The 24,286-nt window shown below is 40.6% G+C and overlaps 1 protein-coding gene and 1 long non-coding RNA gene across 2 annotated transcripts in view; both read left to right on the top strand.

Annotated features, from left to right (window-relative positions):
- clstn2a (calsyntenin 2a) overlaps positions 1-24,286 on the top strand; it is a 1,097,509-nt gene that overhangs the window by 82,723 nt on the left and 990,500 nt on the right. The gene's annotated exons all lie outside the window — the stretch shown is intronic.
- LOC122362166 lies at positions 776-23,156 on the top strand. The gene is made up of 3 exons (XR_006253066.1): positions 776-809; positions 1,570-1,640; positions 21,379-23,156. It is a non-coding gene; the product is annotated as an uncharacterized LOC122362166 (long non-coding RNA).

Raw genomic sequence — 24,286 nt, forward strand, 5'->3', positions numbered from 1 at the left:
ATAGCCTACTCTCACAGCAGCTGGAATAATCTGAGTGAAATTAAATTTTATTCCATTTATACTTGTATTAAAAAAACAAGGGAGCAGTATGCTTTTTTAGTTAAAGGAATTTCTTAATATAAAAATTTGAATTGTTGATGAAAAATTAAGAGATTAGACTGTACAGAATTGAAATCTATATGTTAAGACACACTATACTCAGTCACACAATAACTTTGTTAATAAAGTACAGCAATAATAATAATTTGCAGGGTTTGATGTGATAAGAGCTAATTAATCGTTTGATTTAATCACCATTGGTAGCATGAATTATTGTAATGTTTTATCCTCAGTTGGTCAGTGGTTAGAGTGGCAGACCTATTACTTGTTCAGATGACAATATCCGTGAAAATCCTTATTTGGGTCACATATTCTAAGGTGTATTTTAGAATCTGTGATTACTATGTACAGGATTCCCACTGGTGCAGTGACTGACAGCTACACATGCACCTCAAAACTTTAGATTCATCCGCCACTGGAGCCGCACCAGAGTACAACCCATGCATGGGATATAATTTTGCAACATTAATTTTTTATAAAAGATTTCTCATCTGTTTATACTTCTTTTTATATTTATCTAGCAGTATGTTCAAATGTTATTTGGTAATGTGCTAACTTTAAAATAAATGTTTCACATGTAGTGCTTGTGCATAATCTGATTATTTTGTCATCATGTTCTCTGACCCCAGAGCATGGAGACAAAGTGGGCGGCCCTGAGGAGATAATCACAGACTACAGCAGACTGGAGCCACGCCAGATGATGAAGACACGTGAGTCAGTCACTATGACATTATGTCATTGACCAGAGGCATGGAAACCTGCTCAGGAGCCCATTCACCTCTGATCTTTAGAGAAAGCAATTAGGAATTGCCTTTTTTTTTTCCCAACGTTTTTTCCCAGCGTGTTTCCCCCATTCCATCTTCTGTATCCTCATTGCTATTTAGTGTGCAACACCCCCAACCTATGCTTCTGAAGAATCAGGCATCCCTGGCAGGCTTGCTCCAGCCGGCCCCCAGGCGTTGGGATGGTTACGTGTTGAGTCCCATTTGTCTGACACGCTAGCCTGTCAGCATTTATGCCTCAACTACATGATGTGGTAAAGGTTGTGGCGTTTTCCATAGGGACCCCATGACGTCAGCCAATAACATAATGTCATAATTACTAACTGAAAGGGAAAGTCTCCGTTACTTGTGGATGGAGATGTTACGTGACTCTTGCCACAACCTTGATCCATGCTGGGAGTCAGGTAAGCTCTTGGCTCCTCAGCATAAACCGGAATAGTGGTTGCATGCCACCAACTTATATACCCATATGTACGGGGGAGGGGCTAGACATGCAAATATCACTAGCCAATTCCTATTGGTCTTTTCTCTAAAGATCAGAGGCGATTGGGCTTCCGAGCAGGATCCCATGACATCAGTCAATGAGCCTGCCGAGACTTTTCTCTTGTTTTTCTTCTGTTAGCAATTCTGTATATCTCCAACTAGCCTACTATTTACTATAAATCTGACTGTACTCTCCTGACTGCAGGGATTTTGAAGAGGAGTTTTCGTATGACTGGATAAATGAACTAGAGGAATTGATGGGCTAGAGAAACTTAAGTGAGTAATTGTATGTGCTGTACATATTCATCATTTTTATTTTTAATATTAAAATAATTTTATTTTATATTTAATATTTTTTCATAAATCATGAAAATATAACTGTAAAGTGAAACTGATATGAAACAATATACAATCTCAATTGAAAAAAACAGAGATCTGGTTTAGTATATTCCTACACACCTTTGTGTGTGATCAAACATATAAAAAAACCTTGTGAAGTTAAGTGACTGAACAAGTGTTGAATATTGAATCTAACCTGGCAGGAACATGTCTGGGCCATATTTTAATTTTAAATCAAAAGAAAAGAGTTATTAATTATTTTTCTAAAAAGACTAGATATAATTTATGTATTCTTTTCTTTTCTTTTTGCTATGAAAGTATGAAATGTTTGGTGTGAAAAGTTTAGCCTCTCTCTACTGTTTGCTACATGTAACATGTACAATCATATAAACACACCTGGATCGACTTAGCAATCTTGCCACGAATGCTGTCACACACACTTTTCTTTATTTTTTTAATACATATTTGGTTAAGAAATTGCAGAAGAAAAGTGTTTTCTTTTATTGCCACTAGGTGGAATCAGTGTTATATATAAGTCCAGTGTCTGTGACAAATATTGAGTCCTAGTATTTAATAAATTGAGCAGAGGTAGGACTTTCAAACAGTTAAAGTTGATGAGATACTTAAGTGTTTAATTTAGTAATGATTGTGCATTAGTGATGAACACCAGCTGTTATGGAGAATTACAGAGGATCAGATGTTGATGTTTTCATTGGTTAAAATGATACCAGCATGGAGATTAGAGACTGGTGTTTGTTTTAGTTAACATTGATATTCTCTCGCTACACAGGTTTCTAAAATATTATGTTAAAAGGTTGGATAACCAGTGTTATATCTGGGTCCAGAGTCAAATCTTAGTTTTTAATCAGTTGAGCAATTTTAATCAATCGATTACAATCTAAATATATATATTTTTGTAGTCAACCCTGTGAAACTAAAGCATGCAAACATTCTAGTAGTTCATCAATTTTAATTCTATGTAATGCGTATAACAATTTGAACTCCAGTATTATTTAGACACACAAGAACCAGTATATGAATTAACAAGGGTGACAATAAACAAAATGCTTTACGCTGCAATGAATGCTGGGTAATACCAAACTAAAAGCTCCCATTATGAATCTCATCTGCTACTTCAAGGTTTGATTTAGCAATGCACAAATATTTGCTATGAAAAAACATTGCAGTTACTTTAGTAAAAGGGTCAAGAGCTCAACTATGTCATAGACCGATCTCCATGATGGTGGCATAAATTTAATCAGCAACTGATTCTGTGTAATAGTCAATAACAGTAAGTGTTCATCTAATGTGCAATCATCATTTAAATAGCCTCTTAATTATCTCATTAACTTTAACTCTTGCTTAATTGGGAACACATAATTTCTAGTGATTATGATTGATTTGATTACACAGACCATCTCTGCATTTACTAAAACTTAAGTGCTTAATCTTGTCAATTATACTTACTATCACTCTATTCTCCTATTTGATACAGTTCGGTGCTTTGACACAATCTGTATTGTTAAATGCGCTATATAAATAAAAGTGATTGATTGATTGTTGAAAGAAAGTATAATAATATAGACAATTTACCAATCAAAGGAAACAATAATGGTGAGGAAATCTTATGAAATCATACAAAAAAGGAAATCTTATGTTGCTTATGTGATGTTCTCTCAAGATATTTCAGTTCTATTGAAAATTCAATACTGAAGACGTTGTGATTATTTTATATGTACAAATGGTTGCACTTGGTGAGCTATTGGTGCTTTTTATTGCAAGACAACTTGGAATACACAGTTCAGAAAATAAAATACTAATAAGATGTCTTGTAGTGTAATATTTGGTTGTAAATTTCAGTCGAAGGGCAACAATAGTGTATGACTTTCAAAATAATGAAAAATAATGGGAGAATGCCTGTGGATGAATAAAACTGACTGACGGCCACACATTCACCTACTGATTCGTAAAAGAGAACTGAATTGCTCATGACGTAAACAATATTGGTATTCCCCACTGTGCCCATACATCCCATTGAATTAATGAAATCATATGAATTTAATGAGAAAGCATCAGCTAAAGTATCCCTATACATTGTTACATAGAGTTGTGTGTGATAGATGATTTGCATCGCTAAACAAACCCATAAAAACGTAACGTAAAAACAACATGTGCAGGACTAAATTTACAACAGCCATTCAACCTTTTCATTTAATTTTCACTTTCACTATTGTCATGTTTTAAGTAGCTATAATAGATTTATTGAAAACCAGGCGACCCCCTCAAGTATCTGAATGAAGTATTCACTGAATAAACTTAAGCGCTGCACTTTTCAAAGTCAGCTTTGTGTAATGCATGTTACTGGGGGATTTACTATATTTCTGCATTTCTGAAAGTGAAACCTGCTGGCAGAAAACAAATGAGCTTTTTCAGTGAGCCCATCTGCTATCTTTGCTACGTATTTTTAAGGTTGAACCAGTGGATCAACAATAAGCTAATGCATTATAAAAAGCACAAAAACACTAAGATTATTTACATTTTAATATAATAATTCATTGATAACTGTTTAAAATAATATAATACAGATACTTTTGACTTAAAAATTGTTTAAAGGCTAAAATATGAAGGACAGATTAAGTTTTTTTTTTTTCAATAAGACATACGTTTTTTTTTTAAGCCTCTTAGGTTGTTTTGAGAATATTCTTTTAGCCACTAATAAAAAAGGAACTCTGTACATTTGTTTGTTGCAATTAACATATACATATACATTAGCTTGTTGTGGTATTATTTCTGTCCAATGACAACAAAGTTCTGAATTAACATAACTGCATAAGTTTTATAGTTAATCAAATCTTTAAAGACAAATTACATTAGTTATACTACACTAAGTGATTAAGGGTGGATCATTTCAGCTAACTTGATGAACCTGTGGTATCTTCTTGTAAGAGTTCACCACTGGACTGTAATACACCTCCTAGTCAGCAGGTGGCGCCTCTCTCCAGGCTTCTGCTGAACAGCACCTTTCGTTTGCCCTGATAGGTGACACCTGTGTTCAGCACTATTTAATGAGTTTGTGCCATGCTTGTTTGTTCAGTCTTGAGCCTTGGTTTCCAGTGTCAACTGTGAGATAAGTCTGTCTTGAGTTTATGTTTTTGACTATCATGTCTACTTTGTTTTTCCCCTGTTTATTGGAGTCACTGATTCCTGTTTTGTTGGACTTTTCCTCAAGTAAAGTTTGATTTATTTTGAAGACTTTTTGACTCTGGCTTTTGCTACCTCTGCACCTGAATTCATTTGTTGGGAAGTTAGCTCAGCCTGTCTACACAGAGCACTGAGTCTAGTAGACCTGGGTTCGATTCCCACTCAAAGCAGAACCGTTACACTTCTTCAGGGAGTAAAAAGAAAATAAAAATTGAAATGTTTTCACGGAACCTTGCAAAAGCTGGGTGTTACAAAAGTGAGGGAAAAGCTTTGTGTATTGCATATAATTACATCCATACAGCCTGTGATCATAACAACCATGTTTGTTAGGCATATACATTGTCATCTGAGGAGATTACAAAGATTGTAATAAGCAAAGTGATCACGCATTGTGGACCCGCCTATAGGTGCTTTTTCTACTAACACGCTCTTTAAATACACACACACACACACACACAAAAAAATTGTGCTATTTACTTTAGACTTTAGACCAGGTTTGCAAAGAGTTTAGCTGAGTTTAGTCTATTTTCAGTTTCTATTTTCAGTTACTTAAAATAACAACACGCCAACAATGGCCCTGAACACAGCGCAAACTTAGTCCATAAATTAGCTTTGACAGGTTTTGCAGTGTACAAACGCTACAGGTGTATGTGCTCAGACAACGTGCATGTCAAAAAAGCATGTAAATTAAATGTTTAACTGCAAGGATTTAAAGCTCATGGAATATAATGAGCTTGAATGTAGGCCTACTTTTATGATTGCAAAAAAGTGCAGCGTCCAGTGAGTGTAACTGTATGTTGTGTTTATGATCAAAAGTCATCATATCACACACACCTAAGCACAAGTGTTGCTGACATTTATAATAATAAGAAATGTCTCTTGAACACTGAAACCTGTGTATAAATCCAGGTTTTTTTTTCAGCTAATGGCTCTCATAAAATGAATACTATAAGTCATTTTGCAGTTTTGCCAGCTCTGCTTGATGTACGAGTGTTTTCTTTCTGACTGTTGGAAACGCTTGGTGTGCAGATAAATGCCCCTAATTTTGTTTTTGAGGAAATGCTGGGCTAGTGTTAAAGCCTTATCTGAAAGCCACATAAAGGGCCTTAGAGACCAAGTCTAGGTTTTGAAAGACCTTTGTTTCTAAAAATGTAATTTTGGACCGCTCTGATATTAAATAAAAGTTAAATTTGTTACAATAGATGGTATTGTTCAATAAATAGTACTGGTGTTTTTTTTTCATTCAATTACAATGAATACAGCTTTTATTTATGATGATTGACTCCGCAGTACTTTACATTTACATTTACATTTAGTCATTTAGCAGACGCCTTTATCCAAAGCGACGTACAAATGAGGTAGGCATATAGAAGCAAATTAATATCAGCAAAAGGGCAGTAGTGCATAAGTGCTCTTGAGTGGGGTCTTGTCTTATCTAACGCAGACACAAGTCTTTTTATTTTATTTTATTTTATTTTATTTTATTTATTTATTTTTTTTTTTTTTTAACAAGAAAAGGATAGGAAGGAGCAGGAGAGGAAGAGAGTGCTATCAATGTTGGGTCAAGTGCAAACGAAAAAGATGAGTTTTGAGTTGGTTTTGAAGATTGCTAGTGACTCTGCTGCCCTAGTGGCAACGGCAGATCATTCCACCAGCGAGGAACAGACCAGGTGAAGGTGCGCAAGAGTGATTTTGCACCTTTTTGTGAAGGCACTGCAAGACGCCTTCGCTTTGCAGAGCGTAGGTACCTAGAGGGAACATATGATTCAATTAGTGAGTGTAAGTACGAGGGAGCGGAGCCTGTGATTGTCCTGTAGGCCAGCATCAGGGATTTGAATTTGATGCGGGCATCTATAGGAAGCCAGTGTAAACTAATGAAGAGGGGTGTGACGTGGGCCCTCCTTGGTTCGTTGAAGACCACCCTTGCCGCTGCATTCTGGACCATCTGAAGAGGTCTGGTTGTAGAGGCTGGGAGGCCAGCAAGGAGGGCGTTGCAGTAATCCAGTCTACTCAGGACTAGTGCCTGGACGAGGATCTGTGTAGCGTGTTCTGATAAGTACGGTCTGCTGTACAACATCAGGAAAAACACAAACCTACAAGATCGAGCAGTTTTTGAAATGTGCTCAGTGAAAGTTAGCTGGTCATCAATGATCACTCCAGTACTTCCAGTACTTGAGTGGAATAAATTATAGTCTTGTGATGTGTTAACGTGAAACAGACTGTGTAAAGCTGACAAATGACCCAATTAGGCTGTTCTGTTTTTGACATAAAACATAAAATATATTTCTGCATGGCAACTCTCGGAGGGAAAATGTTAATGTGTTTATCTTTTTGCGGAACAGATCTGCTGTGCTTCTGGTGCCACTACCAACACTGCTGCTGTGAGCATGTAAGATGCTGCTGCTGCACATATAACATATATGAAATAGCCACAAATGGCATACATGATTTACATATCTATACAGTTGGAGCTAGGGAAGGTAAAGATTTCTGAAATGCACTGCAACTGCTACATCGAGCATTAGCCAAGTGTTTGAATGTTCAGAAGTAAGCTCATTGGCTGCTGATACAAAATGAACCAATCAGCTACCCCATGCAATGATATTATTATGTCAGACTGCACCACTTTTGTTTTTTGAACAACAATGTGTGGCATGTTTTGCATAGGAATGCAAAAAAGTGTGCTTTTAAATACCATTTGTGACAGTGCAAAATTAAATAAACCGTTCAGCCACAATATTTGCTTTCTTTAGTTTTTACTAAGTGGAAATGTACCATTATAGTTTCTATGTTGGTTTGTCTAGATGCCGCCCATCCACTGAATACTGCACACCATTAAACACAAAACAAATGCCATAGAGCATTTCCTCTTGTAGGAAGGAGACATGAAATCATGACTTTCTAAAGAATAACAAACAAAACAGTAAAGTTAACAGTAAATTGCACATTGTATTAAGTGTTAGACCACATATTCTAGACTAAAATATGTTTCTGCTGGCTGGTCTCTCACTTTCTCATCTTATGGTACATTTCTTACAAATGTTGCTGCTTAATTCGTAGAATCAGAAGCTCAGGGTTAAAAATAACACAAAAAGTTTTTATAAATTAAAAAAAAATAACGCACCCCCTGAGAAACCTGATGAAAGTGCTTTAATAATTGGCGATTCTATTGTACGAAACGTGAAAATAGAGCCACCAGCCACCATGTTGACCAGGAGCCAGAGCGTCTGACATCTTGTCAAATTTAAAAGTGCTGGCTAATGCTAAATATAAATTCCATAAGATTGTTATTCACGTCGCCGCTAATGATGTTCGACTTCGCCAGTCGGCCATCACTAAAAATAACATTAAAAAAGGTTTGTGAATTTGCAAGTACAATGTCAGACAATGTAATATGCTCTGGTCCCTTCCCTGCTTATCGGGGTGATGAGATTCACAGCAGACTGCTGGGTCTCAATGGTTGGATGTCTAAGTGGTGCCCGCAGAATAACATAGGTTTTATAGACAATTGAATGAGTTTCTGGGGCAGACCTGACCTGTTAAAAAGAGATGGTCTTCATCCCTTCTGGGATGGTGCCGCTCTTCTATCAAGAAATATGGCATATATTCTTAGAGCTTAGGAAGCAGACAGACTGGCTAAACCGAGAGAAAGACCAAACCAAATTAAAAGCAATAATTTAACTGATGTTCAACAAATAAAAACAATTTATAATACAAAGAAGCAAATGATAAAACTTGGCTTGCTGAATGTTAGATCCCTTTCTGCAAAAGCACTTTATATAAATGATTTGATCAAAGATCAGAACCCAGATTTGCTCTGTCTGACAGAAACCTGGCTAAAACCAGATGAATACATTACTTTAAATGAGACTACCCCCCAAAATTACTGCTATAAAAATTAGCCATGTCTAAAAGGTAAAGGGGGAGGTGTTGCTACAGTTTATAACAATATTCTCAATACTTCTCAGAGTGCAGGCTTTAAGTATACCCCATTTGAAGTTTTGATGCTGCATATAACATTATCTATAGAATCATGTGCTAGTGGAAAAAAACCCTGTCATGTTTATACTGGCTACTGTATACAGGCCACCAGGGCACAGCATAGATTTCATTAAAGAATTTGCTGATTCTCTAATACTGGCTGCAAATAAAGTCTTAATTGTTGGTAATATTTTAATAATATCCCAGATCATGTCGGAGCATTGTTTGGCTCATTTTGAGTTCACAAATAAACACTTGTTGCAACACGATGCAGCCCTACTAGATCTGACTGCAGCTGCAGCACAAACCTTAAGTAAAAGATTTAATAATGCTTTGTCTGGAAATGACAGATTTATTTTTATCATGCTGTCAAAACATTTACATGCAATATCAAATGAGCATTGATGCTGTTTCCTGTGCAATGACATTAGCCAATCATAACATTGATTGATTACTGACAAGCCTTTAGCCAATCTCACATGATGCAATTTTGGCCACGGTTTAGTCACCTGAGGCAAATTTTGAAAATTCTAAACAATTTATTTAATCCTAGGCTAAATCTATATCTTTGATTGCTGGTTTAACATGTTCACCGAAAGTTGATTAATTGCTATTGTGATTAAATTTGACCTAATGAAATTCTGGCAGAAGATTGTCTTGCAATGTGCTGCCTTTTAAGACTAATGCCATAACTGTCTTAGTTCTTCAAGACAAGCCATCAGAATTAATGCTACAGATGCTATAGATGACCACCATAAACTCTGGTGCTCCTGGCCACCAAATTCATATATATTGCTTTTGCTATGATAAACACCAGTTGCACATCTGTTTTCATTAGGGAGTATAGTGCTGCTTACTCTAGCCTTCTTAAATACGCTGGTATTACCACTAATCATACTACTTTTCATGATAGCCAACATTTCATCCCAGTGTGTAAAGACTGAAGCATACTGGACAATTTTTAATTGTTAATCAATAAATCAATCATTCACCTACATTTATGTAGCGCTTTTAACAGTACATATTATGTCAAACTGAACAGTGTCAAATTGGTCAGTATATGACAAGATTAAGCACTTAGTTTTCAGCTAAAGGCATTTCATTATTGAATGCAGAGACGTTGTCTAGATCAGCTCAGTTTCAATAGGATCTCTGAAATCAAATTGACAATAATCGCTAGAAATTAAGTGTCCCCAACTAAGCAAGCCAGAGACGACAGTGGCAAGGAACCAAAAGTCCTGTGACAGAATGGAGAGAGAAAAATCTTGGGAGAAATTAGGCTCAGTTGTGGGGAAGCAGTTCTCCTTTGGCTAGATTAAACCAGCACTTAATTTCCAGTTCAATTTTAAATCCAGCCATGTCAGATTATGTAAAGGATTTATTGTGGGTTTGTAAGCGTGTGAGTGATTCCTGTGATATGTCTCTGGAGCTTGTCGTGACAATTTTAAAAACAGCTCTCAAAGGTAAAAGACAAATTCAACAAATGCTCTTTAAGGATTTTATTCTTGTAAGAAGGTCAGACAGTCGTACAGAAACACAGAGTTTGCTGCAGAGTGCAACAAATATGACACGACAGTCCTGCTATTTATATCTTGTCTCACCCCTCAAGGTTACCATTCTTAACAGCTGTACTTTTCCACACATGAGTAAGAGATAGAAAGAAGATATATATATATATATATATATATATATATATATATATATATATATATATATATATATATATATATATATTTTATTTTTTTTTTTTATTTATTTATTTTTTTTTAAATGCTCATCTTAAATCTAAAGGATTTAAATGATACGGTACACATCTTACATTAGCTGTTATTCCACATCTCTTTTTATACCACTTTCTTTCTCTCTCATTTGTCTTTGGCAGTTTTTATTTTCTGCCTCACCTCTTTATCCTTCTCTGTTTTCCCTGGCAATGTCATCCATCACCACCACTTTCCCATTTAATGTCTCAATCAGACAGTACAGGAAAAGGATAAGTCCAGCAGATGGACAGTGACCTACTGATCTTAACTTCCTACAGACTCCATTAAGCTCTCTATTTATTTGTCCCAACTTCTGAAATTGCAGACACAAACCATTTATAAAATAAAAAGGTTTCTTTTCAAAAAAACTAAACTGAACCAGAGCATTCACTCATGAAAATGTTGATTTTGACAAATTCTATTTACATATATAATCTTTCTGGGAAGTATTTTCACTAAATAAATCTATACAAGTGTGTTTCTATCTAATTACGTGTGTCTAGATATTTAATATGAAAATAAATGTGGCCTAATTTGGTTATGATGGTCTTTTCTTATTCAACTATAATCATGAAATTGTAACTGTACTGTCCTGCCATTTGTTTGATTCAAAATAAAGCAAAAGCAGTATTTTTAAGTTTTTAAATTTACATTTTTAAACTCCTTTCTAGTTGAATAGATTTTAAAATGTTTTAATGAAACATATTACATGGAGTGTTTAGCACTGCGTGACATTCATCTCACCTTATTCTTACAAATAAAACATTAGGTCATGCACAGATGATCATGTCTCTTTCAATTTAAATCTACAGTTATTCACAACAGATTTAAAAAAAGCTTCTATATCAATCAATCAATCATTTTTATTTATATAGTGCTTTTAACAACACAGGTTGCACTGAACAGTATAAAGCAGAAGAATACAATGACAGGGATGTGTAATGACGAGAATGAACAATTTGTTATTAAATGCAGTCTCTGTAATCAATTCGACGATAATCACTAGAAGTTAAGTGTCCCCAACAAAGCAAGCCAGAGACGACAGCGGCAAGGAACCAAAACCCCATCCATACAGAATGGAGAAAAAAAAAACCTTGGGAGAAACCAGACTCAGTTGGGGCCAGTTCTCCTCTGACCGGACGCCCAGCACTTAACGTCCAGTACAATTTTAAACGCAGATGTGTCAGATAGTGTAAATGACTTAGTGTGTGTGTGTGTGTGCATCAGGATCTGGTGATCTGTCCACAGAGCGCATCTAGGTGTTCTGGTCTCTGATGAACATAATCTTTGGGTGCTGATCCACCATCTAGTCTGGATACAAACTGTGAAACAGATTAAGAAAGAAACAAGAATAATATTAGCATAGATGCCGTTCTTTTTACGATGTCACAAGTACATCGTGTTTTAGGAGTAGTGTTCCTGGTTCCAGCAGATCTAATTAATGCAGCCTAAAAATCCTCGGATTTGAATAATAAACGTGTGTTGGTGTGTTATGTGTAGGCTAGGTTAAAAAGATGTGTCTTTAATATAGATTTAAACTGACAGAGTGTGTCTGCTTCCCGAACAGAGTTAGGGAGATTGTTCCAGAGTTTAGGTGCTAGATAGGAAAAGGATCTGCCGCCCGTAGTCGATTTTGATATTCTAGGTATTATCAAATGGCCAAATGAGTTTTGAGAACGCAGCGGACGTGCAGGACTATAATGTGATAAGAGCTTGCTGAAGTATTGAGGAGCTAAACCATTCAGGGCTTTATAGGTAATGAATAAGATTTTAAAATCTATCTGATGTTTGATAGGGAGCCAGTGCAGTGTTGACAGAACCGGCTAATATGATCATACTTCCTAGTTCTAGTAAGGACTCTAGCTACTGAGTTTTGGACTAGCTGAAATTTGTTTATCAAGCGTGCAGAACAACCACCCAATAAAGCATTACAATAATCTAACCTCGAGGTCATAAACTCATGAATTAATATTTCTGCATTAGATGTTGAAAGCATAGGTCGTAATTTAGATATATTTTTAAGATGGAAAAACACAGTTTTACAGATGCTGGAAACATGGTTTTCGAAGAAAAGATTGCTGTCAAACAGCACACCTAGGTTCCTAATTGATGATAAAGTATCAACAGAGCAGCCATCAAGTGTTCCTTTCAGTCGGTCACTCCGAGTCACGTCGGATGACCGACGAATTGGGATCTCGCCGAGAGACCAATCTACTTCGAGTGTATCTAAACAAGCCAATTGAAGATTGGCATGCGCTAATCGCATCCAGCTGCCGCTGATCACAGCGCGTGTATAAATAAGCAGCGGTGCAGCGCGCATATTCAGCTTTTCGCCTGAGCCGAGCGTGACTGTTCTGCTCCAAAGACGATCTACGAGTGTTGGAGTACGGCGTTTCAGCGGAGGTCGCTTTTCCTGCGTCGAGTGGATTGCCACAATCAGGCTGCACTACCCCTGTTTGTGTGCAAAACGGCTATCCCCTGTTGCCGCAGCACTAAAGAGCATTCGCGGGTGCGTCTTTTTAAAGACGACGTTACGCCTGGCAAACTCGACGCGTCTTGGAAGACAGCGGGTCTTGCTTCAGACTCACGTACACCCGCAGTGTTTCTGGATGCGGTTGTTACCTGGTGTTAGGTGATGGTCACAATCGTTGCCTCGTGTGCCTGGGCTGAGCATGCTGAGGTGGCGGTTGTGGATGAATCATTTCTCGCGGGAGATGGTCATCTCGGAGTGATGGGCGGGCTCTGTCGCCTTGAAAAAGGAGGCGGAGCTTGTGTTTGCTCGACTTGGTTCTCATTCTGGCTGCAGACAGGTGGGCTCCATTTCGTTGTGACACAAAGCTTAAACTCTGCAACCAGTGGAGCTGCAAAAGGGGCAGTCTGGACCTCACGTGGGGTATCAGCTGTACCCTCTTGGGCTCCCCTGATGATCAGAAGTCAATCGCTGCATCGGAAGGTGAGCCAGACATTTCTGGAAGTGAAGATCCGGTTGCTCTCGCGCGTCTACCAGGCGTTGAATGTACTGGATACAGATCTAGAAATGGTGGCTATGCTTGCCCAGGCCGTCGAGGTGATCGGGATCAAGTGGAAACCTCCACTGCTTCCCGGGCCTCGAGGCTGGACGATTGGTATTTAAGGGTGGCTTGCGCTGGTTCTCAGGGCCCCACCCTGGTACCTTTCTTCCCGGAAGTGCATGAGGAGCTTACTGGGATGTGGAAAGCACCTTTCACTGCCAGAAACTGCCCCAGTGGCTCCTCCTCCTTCACCACCCTTGACAGCGGCACAGCCAGGAGTTACGGTGATCGCCCCCAGTGGAGCGGTCAGTTGGGATGCAGCTGTGTCCCAATGCCGCTTTCCGCTTAGTGCGGTGATCCTGTGCTCCCCCCGGGCCTGCAGGTACTGCGTCGGCTCTGAACGGCAGTGCCTTGTGCGCCCTGTGGACAAGCTGTGTCTGCAGTACACGCTTTGGCGTTGTTGCAGGTTCATCAGGCCAAGGCACTGAAGGATCTGCACAGGGGTGGTCATGACCTGGAAGTTCTGAAAGAACTCTGTATCGTGATGGACCTCGCGCCACGAGCGCACGGTCTAGTCACAACGCGTCTCTGGGTTGTGCGATGGCCACTACGGTGGTCCAGAAACGCCATCTGTGGCTGTGTCTGGTCGACATGCGCGAGGTAGACAAGACACGTTCCTTGAATGCCCCCATGTCCCAGACCGCCACTTCGCGACGCAGTGGAGAACTTTGCCCAGCAGTTCTCCGCTGCCCAGAAGCAGACTGAGGTAAGAAACATCCTGCCTCGGCGCAGCTGCTGCCTTCACCCAGCCGCCGACGGCCCACCTCAGCCAGCTCGTCGCCGAGGGTGCCCCTGCTGCCGCCACCGCTCCCGTGCAGTCAACGCAGCAGCCCCCATCTAGGCAGCACCGTGGAGCTGGCAGCAGGGCAGCCACCCAGCCTGTCCAGGCTCCTGCCAAACCTGGAGGAAAGCGCAGGTGCAAGAGGCCCTCAGATCCGGGGATGGAGGGAGCTGCTCTGCCGGGCAGAGAATGTTGCCGCTACCTAAAACCTCGACAAGGGCGGTTTCTTCTCTGTCTCTGGGTCCCCAGGAGAGCGAGGAGTTGAGCGGGCCAGTTCCGCGCCACTCACGCTCTCCTTGGGCTAATATGCAGCAGTGGGAAGACTGGGAGGACGAACCAACGGCCTACCCGCCTCACTTCTGCGGGGATGCAGGTAAGAGTTGCACACACTCAGACCCCGCTTCGGACCGGCCACGAGACGCCCGAGCCGGGTCCCTGCACTCCCCCTCGCTGCCCCATCGCCTGCACGCCGGTGGTTCCGCTCGAGCCGCTAGTTCGGTCTCTGGATGCCTGGTTGAATCTTCCCAGGCTATCCCGTGGCTCCTGCGAACCCTTCGACTTCGCTATATGATTCAGTTCATCCGGCGCCCCCCCAGTTCAGTGGGATCCGCTATATGTCAGTGAACAATGCGTGTGCCCTGTCTTGTGGGCGGAGATTGCTGTCCTTCTAGTGAAGGCACGATAAAGCCGCTTCCTCCAGCCGATATGAGGTCGGGCTTACAGCCCATACTTCATAGTGCCCAAGAAAGGCGGTGGGTTATGACCAATCTTGGATCTGTGAGTCCTGAATCGAGCACTCCCGCTCAGGATGTTGACACAGAAACGCCTATTCAGTGCGCCCGTCCCCAGGATTGGTTGCAGCGATCGACCTGAAGGACACGTGACTTTCATGTGTCGATTCTTCCATGCCACAGGCCATTCCTGAGGTTCGCGTTCAAGGTCGAGCATATCAGTACAAGTCCTACCCTTCGGGCTCTCCCTGTCGCCACGCTGCGTCTTCATGCAAGTCGCGAAGCAGCCCTTGCTCCACTGAGAGAGTAAGGCGTTCGCATTCTCAACCAACTGGATGACTGGCTCAGTCCCGGGCTCAGTTGTGCGAACACAGGGATCTGGTGCTACAGCACCTCAGCCAGTTGGGGTTTCAGGTCAACCAGGAGAAGAGCAAACTCTGTCCAACGCAGAGGATCTCTTTTCTTGGGATGGAGCTGGATTCGATCGATCAGATGGCACCTCACAGAGGAGCGTGCCAATTCGGTGTTGAACTGCTTCAATATGTTCAAGAGCAGGATGGCGGTCCCACTGAAATATTTTCAGAGGCTCCTGGGGCATATGGCAGCCGCGGCCACAGTGATGCCGCTGGGACTAATCCATATGAGACCGCTTCAACATTGGCTACACGATCGAGTCCCGAGGTGGGCGTGGCAAAGTGGCACTCACCGGGTTCAAATAACACCGGCCTGCCGCCAAACCTTCACCCCGTGGTCAGACCTCTCGTTCCTTCGGGCGGAGTGCCTGGGAAAGGTCTCCAGGTATGCTGTGGTTTCACGGATGCCTCCACCACCGGCTGAGGGGCCACGCATAACGGGCATGCAGTGTCAGGGGTTTGGGCGGGCCTCAACTGCAATGGCACATCAACTGCCTAAAGTTGCTGGCAGTACATCTCGCCTAGGCAGTCTCGAGAACTGCCTTCGAGGCCAGCATGTACTAGTCCGCACAGACAACATACTGACCGCTGCGTACATCAACCAACAAGGTGGTCTACGCTCCCGTCGTATGTCGCAAACTAGCCCACCACCTCCTCCTCCTATGGAGTCGGAAGTTCTGAGGTCGCTTCTCGCCATTCACATTCCAGGAGTGTGCAACCAGGCAGCCGACGAGCTGTCGCGAGCTGCACTACCCGGAGAATGGAGACTCCATCCCGGGCGGTTCAGCTGATTGGGAACGCTTCCGAGCCACTCAGGTAGACCTGTTTGCCTCTCCAGAGACTTCCCATTGCCCACTGGCACACAGCTGGCTGCGGGGCCTTTGCAAGTATGTATTTCCCCAGTGAGCCTTCTTGCACAGACACTGTGCAAGGTCAGGGAGGACTAGGAGCAGGTCTTGCTAGTAGCACCCTACTGGTGAAGACTTGGTTCCCAGAACTTGTGCTCCTCGCGACAGCCCCTCCTTGGCCGATCCTCTGAGGAAGGATCTTCTGACTCAGAGATGGGGCACTCCTTGGCACCCGCGTCCAGACCTCTGTAAACTCCATGTCTGGTCCCTGGATGGGATGCGGAGGGTAGTCGACACCATTTCTTCGGCTAGAGTGCCGTCCACGAGACAGGCCTATGCCTTGAAGTAGAGCCTGTTCGTCGAGTGGTGTTCTTCTCAGGGTGAAGACCCCCGGAATTGCCCTATCAGTCGTGCTTATCTTCTTGCAGCAAGGGTTGGAGCGAAGGCTGTCTCCCTCCACCCTTAAAGTCTACATGGCTGCAATCGCTGCAAATCATGACCCCATAGATGGGAGGTCTGTGGGTAAGCATGGCCGGATTATCAGGTTCCTGAGGGAAGCCAGGAGGTTGAATCCTCCACAGCTCCCAACAGTACCCTCTTGGGACCTGTCTGTAGTGCTGACAGCACTGCAGTAGGCTCCGTTGAACCCTTGCCAGCAGTTGTGCTAAAGTTCTTTTATCTATGAAGACATTGCTCCTGCTCGCATTGGCCTCCATCAAGAGGGTAGGGGACCTGCAGGCTTTTTCGGTCGACGATTCGTGCCTACAGTTTGGGCTCGCGATTCCCAGGTACCACTGAGGCCACGGCCCGGCTACGTGCCCAAGGTTCCCACTACCCCCTTCAGAGACCAGGTGGTGAACCTTCAAGCGCTGCCCCTGGAGGAGGCAGACCCAGCCCTGACGTTGCTTGTCCCGTCCGAGCACTCCGATGCTACGTTGACCGGACACAAAGCTTCAGGACCTCAGTCCAGCTCTCGTTTGTCACAGAGGCCGGCAGAAGGGGAGTGCCGCCTCCAAGCAGAGGATGGCTCACTGGATAGTGGACGCCATTACCCTAGCCTACCAAGCACAGGGTATGCCCTGCCCCCCCCTTCAGGTTGCGGGCACACTCAGCAAGTGTTGCATCGTCCTGGGCGGTGGCTCGTGGCACCTCGCTGACAGATTGTAGAGCTGCGGGCTGGGCGACCCCCAACACGATTGCTAGATTCTATAGCCTACGTGTGGAACCAGTATCCTCCTGTGTTCTCACCTCAAACTGGTAGAAGCACTGAGAGGCCCGGTTTGGTCGGCTTGTTAACCGCTCCAGAGCGCTCCATACAGTAGACCCTGTCGAGCTCCTCCATTCCCCGGCAGCCAGATGTTGCGGAGCATCCGGCGCCAGGCCCTCTCGATGAATCCGTGAGAACCGGTGAGGGCTGGGAGCCATGTAAAGTACCCCAAGAGGACTTTATGTGTGTATTTCCACGGCATAGCCTTAGAGCCCCGTGTTTCCCGGCAGACCTTCTGCCCGTCTAAGAGGGTTCAATCACCTCCAATTTTCCATATGCAAACTGAAATACTGTCCATATGCGTATTCGCTCCGAGACCTCCTACGGGAAGGCTGGACTTCCGCACGTCCCTGTTCACTAGAACGTGGGGCGTTTCCCAGTGTTCCAGTCTTACGAATGGGTAGTGTGTTACAAAAGTAGCTGGCTTCTTGTGGTTGAGCCCGGCCTACGCCGATAGACTGAGGGGGCTTGTGGGCTCCACAGGACACTGGAAGAGGCAGCGTCCATGGCGCTTTTGGTAGGGATCCCAATTGCGTCGGTCATCCGACGTGACTCGGAGTGACCGACTGAAAGGGAACGCCTCGGTTACGTATGTAACCCTCGTTCCCTGAAGAAGGGAACGGAGACGCCACGCCCCGTCCGCCACGGTGCTGCACCTCTGCTGAAGGGGCCGGGTCACTAGCTCGGCTCCTCAGCGAAAACCTGAATATGCGCTGCACCCGCTGCTTATTTATACACGCTGCTGTGATCAGCGGCAGCTGGATGCGATTAGCGCATGCCAATCTTCAATTGGCTTGTTTAGATACACTCGAAGTAGATTGGTCTCTCGGCGAGATCCCAATTCGTCGGTCATCCGACGTGACGTCTCCGTTCCTTCTTCAGGGAACGAGGGTTACATACGTAACCGAGACGTTAGACTGTGTTCTAGATTATTATATGTGGGGTTTTTAGGTCCAATTATTAGCACCTCCGTGTTTTCAGAATTTAGCATTAAGAAGTTACTCATCATCCAGTTTTTTATATCAATTACGCATTCTGTTAAATTCTCAATTTGGTGTGTATCACCAGGCTGCGCTGAAATATAGATCTCAGTATTATCAGCTTAGCAGTGAAAGCTAACACCATGTCTCCTGATAATATCTGCCAGAGGTAACATGTATAGGTTGAAAAGTTACGGTCCTAGCACCTGAACCTTGAGGAACTCCATATTTCACTTGTGAGCGATATGATACCTCCTCATTTAGTGCTACAAACTGAACATATATATGAACATACGTGCCAGAAAAAGTGCGGGGGACGAATTTAGGTGATATTAAAAGTGTTTGTGGTTGGAAACTAGTCGTGTGTTCTGTTTTATTCAACTATTTACAGCATATTCACTCATATTAATATATGGTGATTTTATTGTTTTTACCAGGTTTACTGTATTAAAATTGTGTAAATTATTTTTTTTTTAAATATGTAAATGAGAACAGTAATGAGAATTTGAAATTATTTCCGTGAAAAGGAGAGAAAAGTTATTTAAAAAACATATGGTTAATAACTATTTATAATACAATTAAGAATATATCATAAGCAAAAGCTCAGAATCTGACCTTGTGTCTGAATCTTGAGTGTGACATTTAATTGGGCCTGCAAAGAAAAATAAAAGCTGAAAGGTGTGAAACCACTTCCTACAATAAGATTTTTTTTTTCTCTTCAACTGTTGCTTGCATGCAGGTTTAATATCAACCAGTTCTAAAGCATATCCTGTAGTTTCTTTCTCTCTCTCTCTCTTTTTTTTTACTTTTTTTTCTTACTTTATAGTGTGTTCTGATGTGTCCCACATTATGTAACTGCAGAGGGGAATAAACAGATCACTTGTATCTGTTTTCCGTGGCCGCTGTGGTGATTCTGTTTCAGATTGCATGTCATGAAATTCACACGTTAAGCTTCAATGAAATAATTTACCCAAATTATATCACCTGTCACCTTTGTACAGTACTTGTTTCAAACCTATCACAGAAACTGTGTTGAAATTTGAAAACTATAGATTTAATTACATGTGCATTAAAAATGTATCATAAACATCATGGGTCAAAATGTGAGATAAGATATGTCTAACTTATGAATAATGCTAATCATTTTAAGAAAGCTGGGATTTTCCCAATTACAAGCCTCAGTCAACGATCCTGTGTTTTTATGGCTCTGACATTGTTATTGTCTCACTCTATTGTTTTTGTATACTGAATTTTCACCAGATGGTACACAAAAAAAATTGCTTGGTGGGACTGGCATGCCAATGTAATTTATCCCGTGCTCACTACCCAAAGGTCAAACATGGGTAAAAATAGAAACATGCGTTGGTGGAGCAGTGTATTGAGTTTTTAGAAATATGTTGCTGAACCATTGTTCCCCGTTGTCTCTGATATGTCTCCCACTGATTTGAAAAGAAATGAAACACTCCATCTGTTCTTCAGTCTTCCTTCCTTTCCAGCCAAGAATAGCACAAAAAAAAATCTTAAATGCAGGTCATGTTTGTCACTGAGGCTTGAAGGACTTATAATTTAATGCTTTTGTTCCATATATGTTCAGTTCGTTGTTTTAGGGCAGAGATTTACATTTATTAATTTTGCAGACGCTTTTATCCAAAGCAGCTTATAATTGTGGAATACATAAAGCAATTCTTCATAATAAGGAAACCATTACAGGAAGTGCTCGTGATACCAAGTCCCAGGCATTGTTCAAAGTACAAGCTAAAAGGGAAGGAATAAATAAAGACAAGTTTTTGTTTTTAACTGTTTCCAACATTGATAATAAGAATTATTTTTTAGCTCTAAATTGTGTATTAGAATGATAATTTTCTGAGTTATAAAAATATACATATACAGTATATAATATTTATTTGGTTTAAAAAATAAATTCATAAGATTAGGTGTACAGAGTTTGTTTCTGTAATAAATGTTCTGTTCCTCCCAAGCAGTCCTTTTTTCATTTATGCTGGCTCATGGTGTCTATTGTTAAAGTGACCCACCTCTGAGCTATGACAAGGATCAGCACATTTGAAACTGCAACTGAATACATCTGTCTAGAACAATACTTATAAATTTGGCAACAGCTACTTTAATGATCTTAAGACTGGCATTATGAACAGTAGAGCTGGACAGTTATGATAAGACACTGAGTAACCTCAGCTAAACCTGCTTCTATTTGTGTGTGTGTGTGTTTATTTCATAAGGTTTCCAGGAAGTCGGTAGCTTATCACTTCCTCTCTGCACCGGATAAACTGAAACATCATATAGTCACAACCTCTGAAGCACTTTTACAACTGATTCAAGTACTTAGTGCTTTAACTGTTTCGATTATTGTACATAAGTATATGTACATTTTTTTGTTTTGTTTTTGGACAGAAACAAAAACTTAACTAAGCAACAATAATAGATTATGCCAAGTGCTGGTATGTGGAATTGTTAGTTATTTTGCTGTATTTTAAAATTTACTTTAATGCGTTTTTCACATGTAGAGGAGTAGTAGTAGACATTTTTCACACAGCAAAAATAAAACGTTTATTTTTACTAAGTGTAGTTTTTATAAAGGTATACTTTCTTTGCACTAATGTGTGGCTTTGTCACGGATTTGCCAGGTTCTGCCACCACCCAATCACGGTGATCTCTTTTACCTGGAAGGCCAGGCATACTCTCCTTCGGACCTCCCGGAGCAAGTAGTTTTTTTAAACATAAACCTTTTAAGATTTGTAGTACATTACAATTGTACTTTATTTTCACAAGGGTTGAATAAGCAAATGCTTACAATTTCTCATGATTTTATATTAAATTTGGTAACACTTTATGATAAAGTTACATGAATTACCATGAATTCATGTATAAATTCATGCATAAATCATGCCTTACTTCATGCATTAATATCTTAATTAATTATCAGGAACTAACATGAGTCCAAAGTCCTTCATGGATAAACTACACATTAATTAAAACATTAACTAAGATGGGTACATCATCATGGTTTATTACACATGATCATGATGTGTTCTTTGTTCACAAAAAAAGAAAGAAAGCACTATCTACTTTGGATAATATCATGAATTTTTAAATAAAAATAGCATTATTTTGTGCAGGTAAAAACTACTTGAATTACTAAAATATTTACAAAAATCCACATTGCCTCATGCATGCATAGAGGTTAGAACAGTCTATTAATTAATGTTAGAACATTTTTTGAATTAGTTATTAAGCTCGTTCATATAGCCACCAGGAAAATGGACAGACCCCAAATACAAAAGTTTTTGTTTCTCATGACTTCGTCGTGTGTGGCCACTCAGTCCTTTGAAATACTGAAAACCAGTGTGCAAGTTGCAGGAATCTACAGCTTCAGCTATTTAAAAAAAAAGTTGGTAGATTCTTATTGAATATTTACAAAAATTAATAAGTTTGTAAATGAACTGCCATGTGTTTGTGCCATTTATGTGCTTAACAGTGTATTTTTGTTCAGCGTTAAATATTTAATTTCAATATTTCTACACCTAACCAAAATTACCCCCAATCTACACCTAAACCCAATTTATAGTAAATATAGACAATTTGTAAACAATAACAAAAACTTTGGAACACTACTGCACATGTCTGGTCCTAAAGAATTTCCTGTAGGACCATGTTTAAATCTCATCTGTCAAAACAAAAATATTTTTTTGGTTTGAGCGAATACGTAATGGTTAAATCATTCAAAAGTCATTCAAAAAACTTAAATGGTGATTGGGATTATCCTTTAAAAATGGCTGAGGCGCAAACCTACAAAAAACATTCAAATTAGTCCTCCAGACGTCTCAAATCAGCTCTGATTCATGCTGCGTGTGTGTACAAGAGAAATGGCGGCAAATGCGTATCACAGTTTGGATGCTTACAATTACCTTCTTAGTGGAAAGGTTAGGACCATTTGTCCGTACAGTGGATGACATCAGTGTTGTTAGTTAATCTGAAGCAAGACAAACAGTGTCACTTATGTACTTGTCATATTTTGTCGTTAAGATGTCCCAGGGAGATGATTAGTTTACATTTCACTTGCATTGCTGGACTGTATATCTATGTAAATATCTATGTAAATATTAATTTTCATGCTGTACAACGCTTTTCACTGTACATATCATTTCTGCATACTGCAGCTTTACAGAACATGCATATATATGCATATATGCATACGCTAAATTAATGCTAGTAAACTAATCACTACATGCTATTATTACTGATCAAGATAAGAACACATTAAAATTTAATGTGTTCTTAGTTTGATCAAGTTTGTTACTGTGGAATAATAATATTAATGTTTGAATGCTCTGAGCCATCATGTGGTCACAAATAAACAAGATGAAAGCAATTCAGTGTTGGCTACCATGTTTTGCATAAACCTCGCACATTTACTGTAAACACATATACAATAGTACTCACAAAAAGTGTGGGCACTATTACTATTTTAAATTTTTTTGAAAGAAGTGTCCTATGCTCATCAAGCCAGCATTTAATTTACCCAAATACAAGCAAAAACAGTAATATTCTGATATATTATTATGATGTAAAACAATAGTTTTCTATTTTAAAATGTAATTTCTGTGATCAAATTTGAATTTTCAACATCATTACTCCAGTCTTTAATGTTACATGACCCTTCAGAAATTATTTTAATATGATGATTTATCATCAGTGTTGTAAACAGTTATGCTTCTTAGTATTTTGTATAACCTATGTGTAACGCCCAACCAGCAGAGAGAGCCTTCACCCGAATACTAACTGTGTTCAACCCTTCAGCTTCCTCTACAACCACTTCCTGTTTGAGGGCTTTATAACCAGAGGCCCTCCAGGCGTTTGGACTGATGTTTCGGTATAGACCCATTGCCTGCCTATTCACTTTAGCCTTTTGGATTAGCCCCTTACACGTTGTAACACTCCGCGATTTAGGATGTGGAGAGTACAAACAATATAAGAGGGACGTTCGCTCCGCTCAACAAGAAATAAGAAATAAAGCACAGACACAATAGCTTGTATCAAATTACCCTCTGTATTATGTAAAGTGACCCACAGTACAACAATTTCCCTGAAATAAGTGTATGAGTGGTGGATATATGTGATATGTACAATGTCTCTGAGTCCGTGAACTATATACAAGATTTGAATCATTAAGAGTTCTCTTATGAATGTCTCTGAGCAGAATCCAAATACAGCAACCAAAAATTATTACATGCCTCCTTGAAAAGTCCTCCAACATGTACAACGAACTCTATTAGAGAGGCGGATATAATCTAAAACTTGAACCTGGGCAAAAATCAGTAGCAAACAGTGTTGAGCACCGAACGCAGGGAGCGGGCTATCTTTATCTCAGTAGTGATTTCCTTGTTGTGATCACGTGACTTATATCATTCCGGGAAAACGCACACCAGCTGAGGCGGTGACACAGAAAGGGTGTGACAATTAAATAAATAATAAATCAACAATACATGAGCGACAGTCAACAATGTTATAAATTAATCACACCTTATGTGGCAG

Source organism: Puntigrus tetrazona, chromosome 2 (genome assembly GCF_018831695.1).
Source record: "Puntigrus tetrazona isolate hp1 chromosome 2, ASM1883169v1, whole genome shotgun sequence".
Taxonomy (NCBI): domain Eukaryota; kingdom Metazoa; phylum Chordata; class Actinopteri; order Cypriniformes; family Cyprinidae; genus Puntigrus; species Puntigrus tetrazona.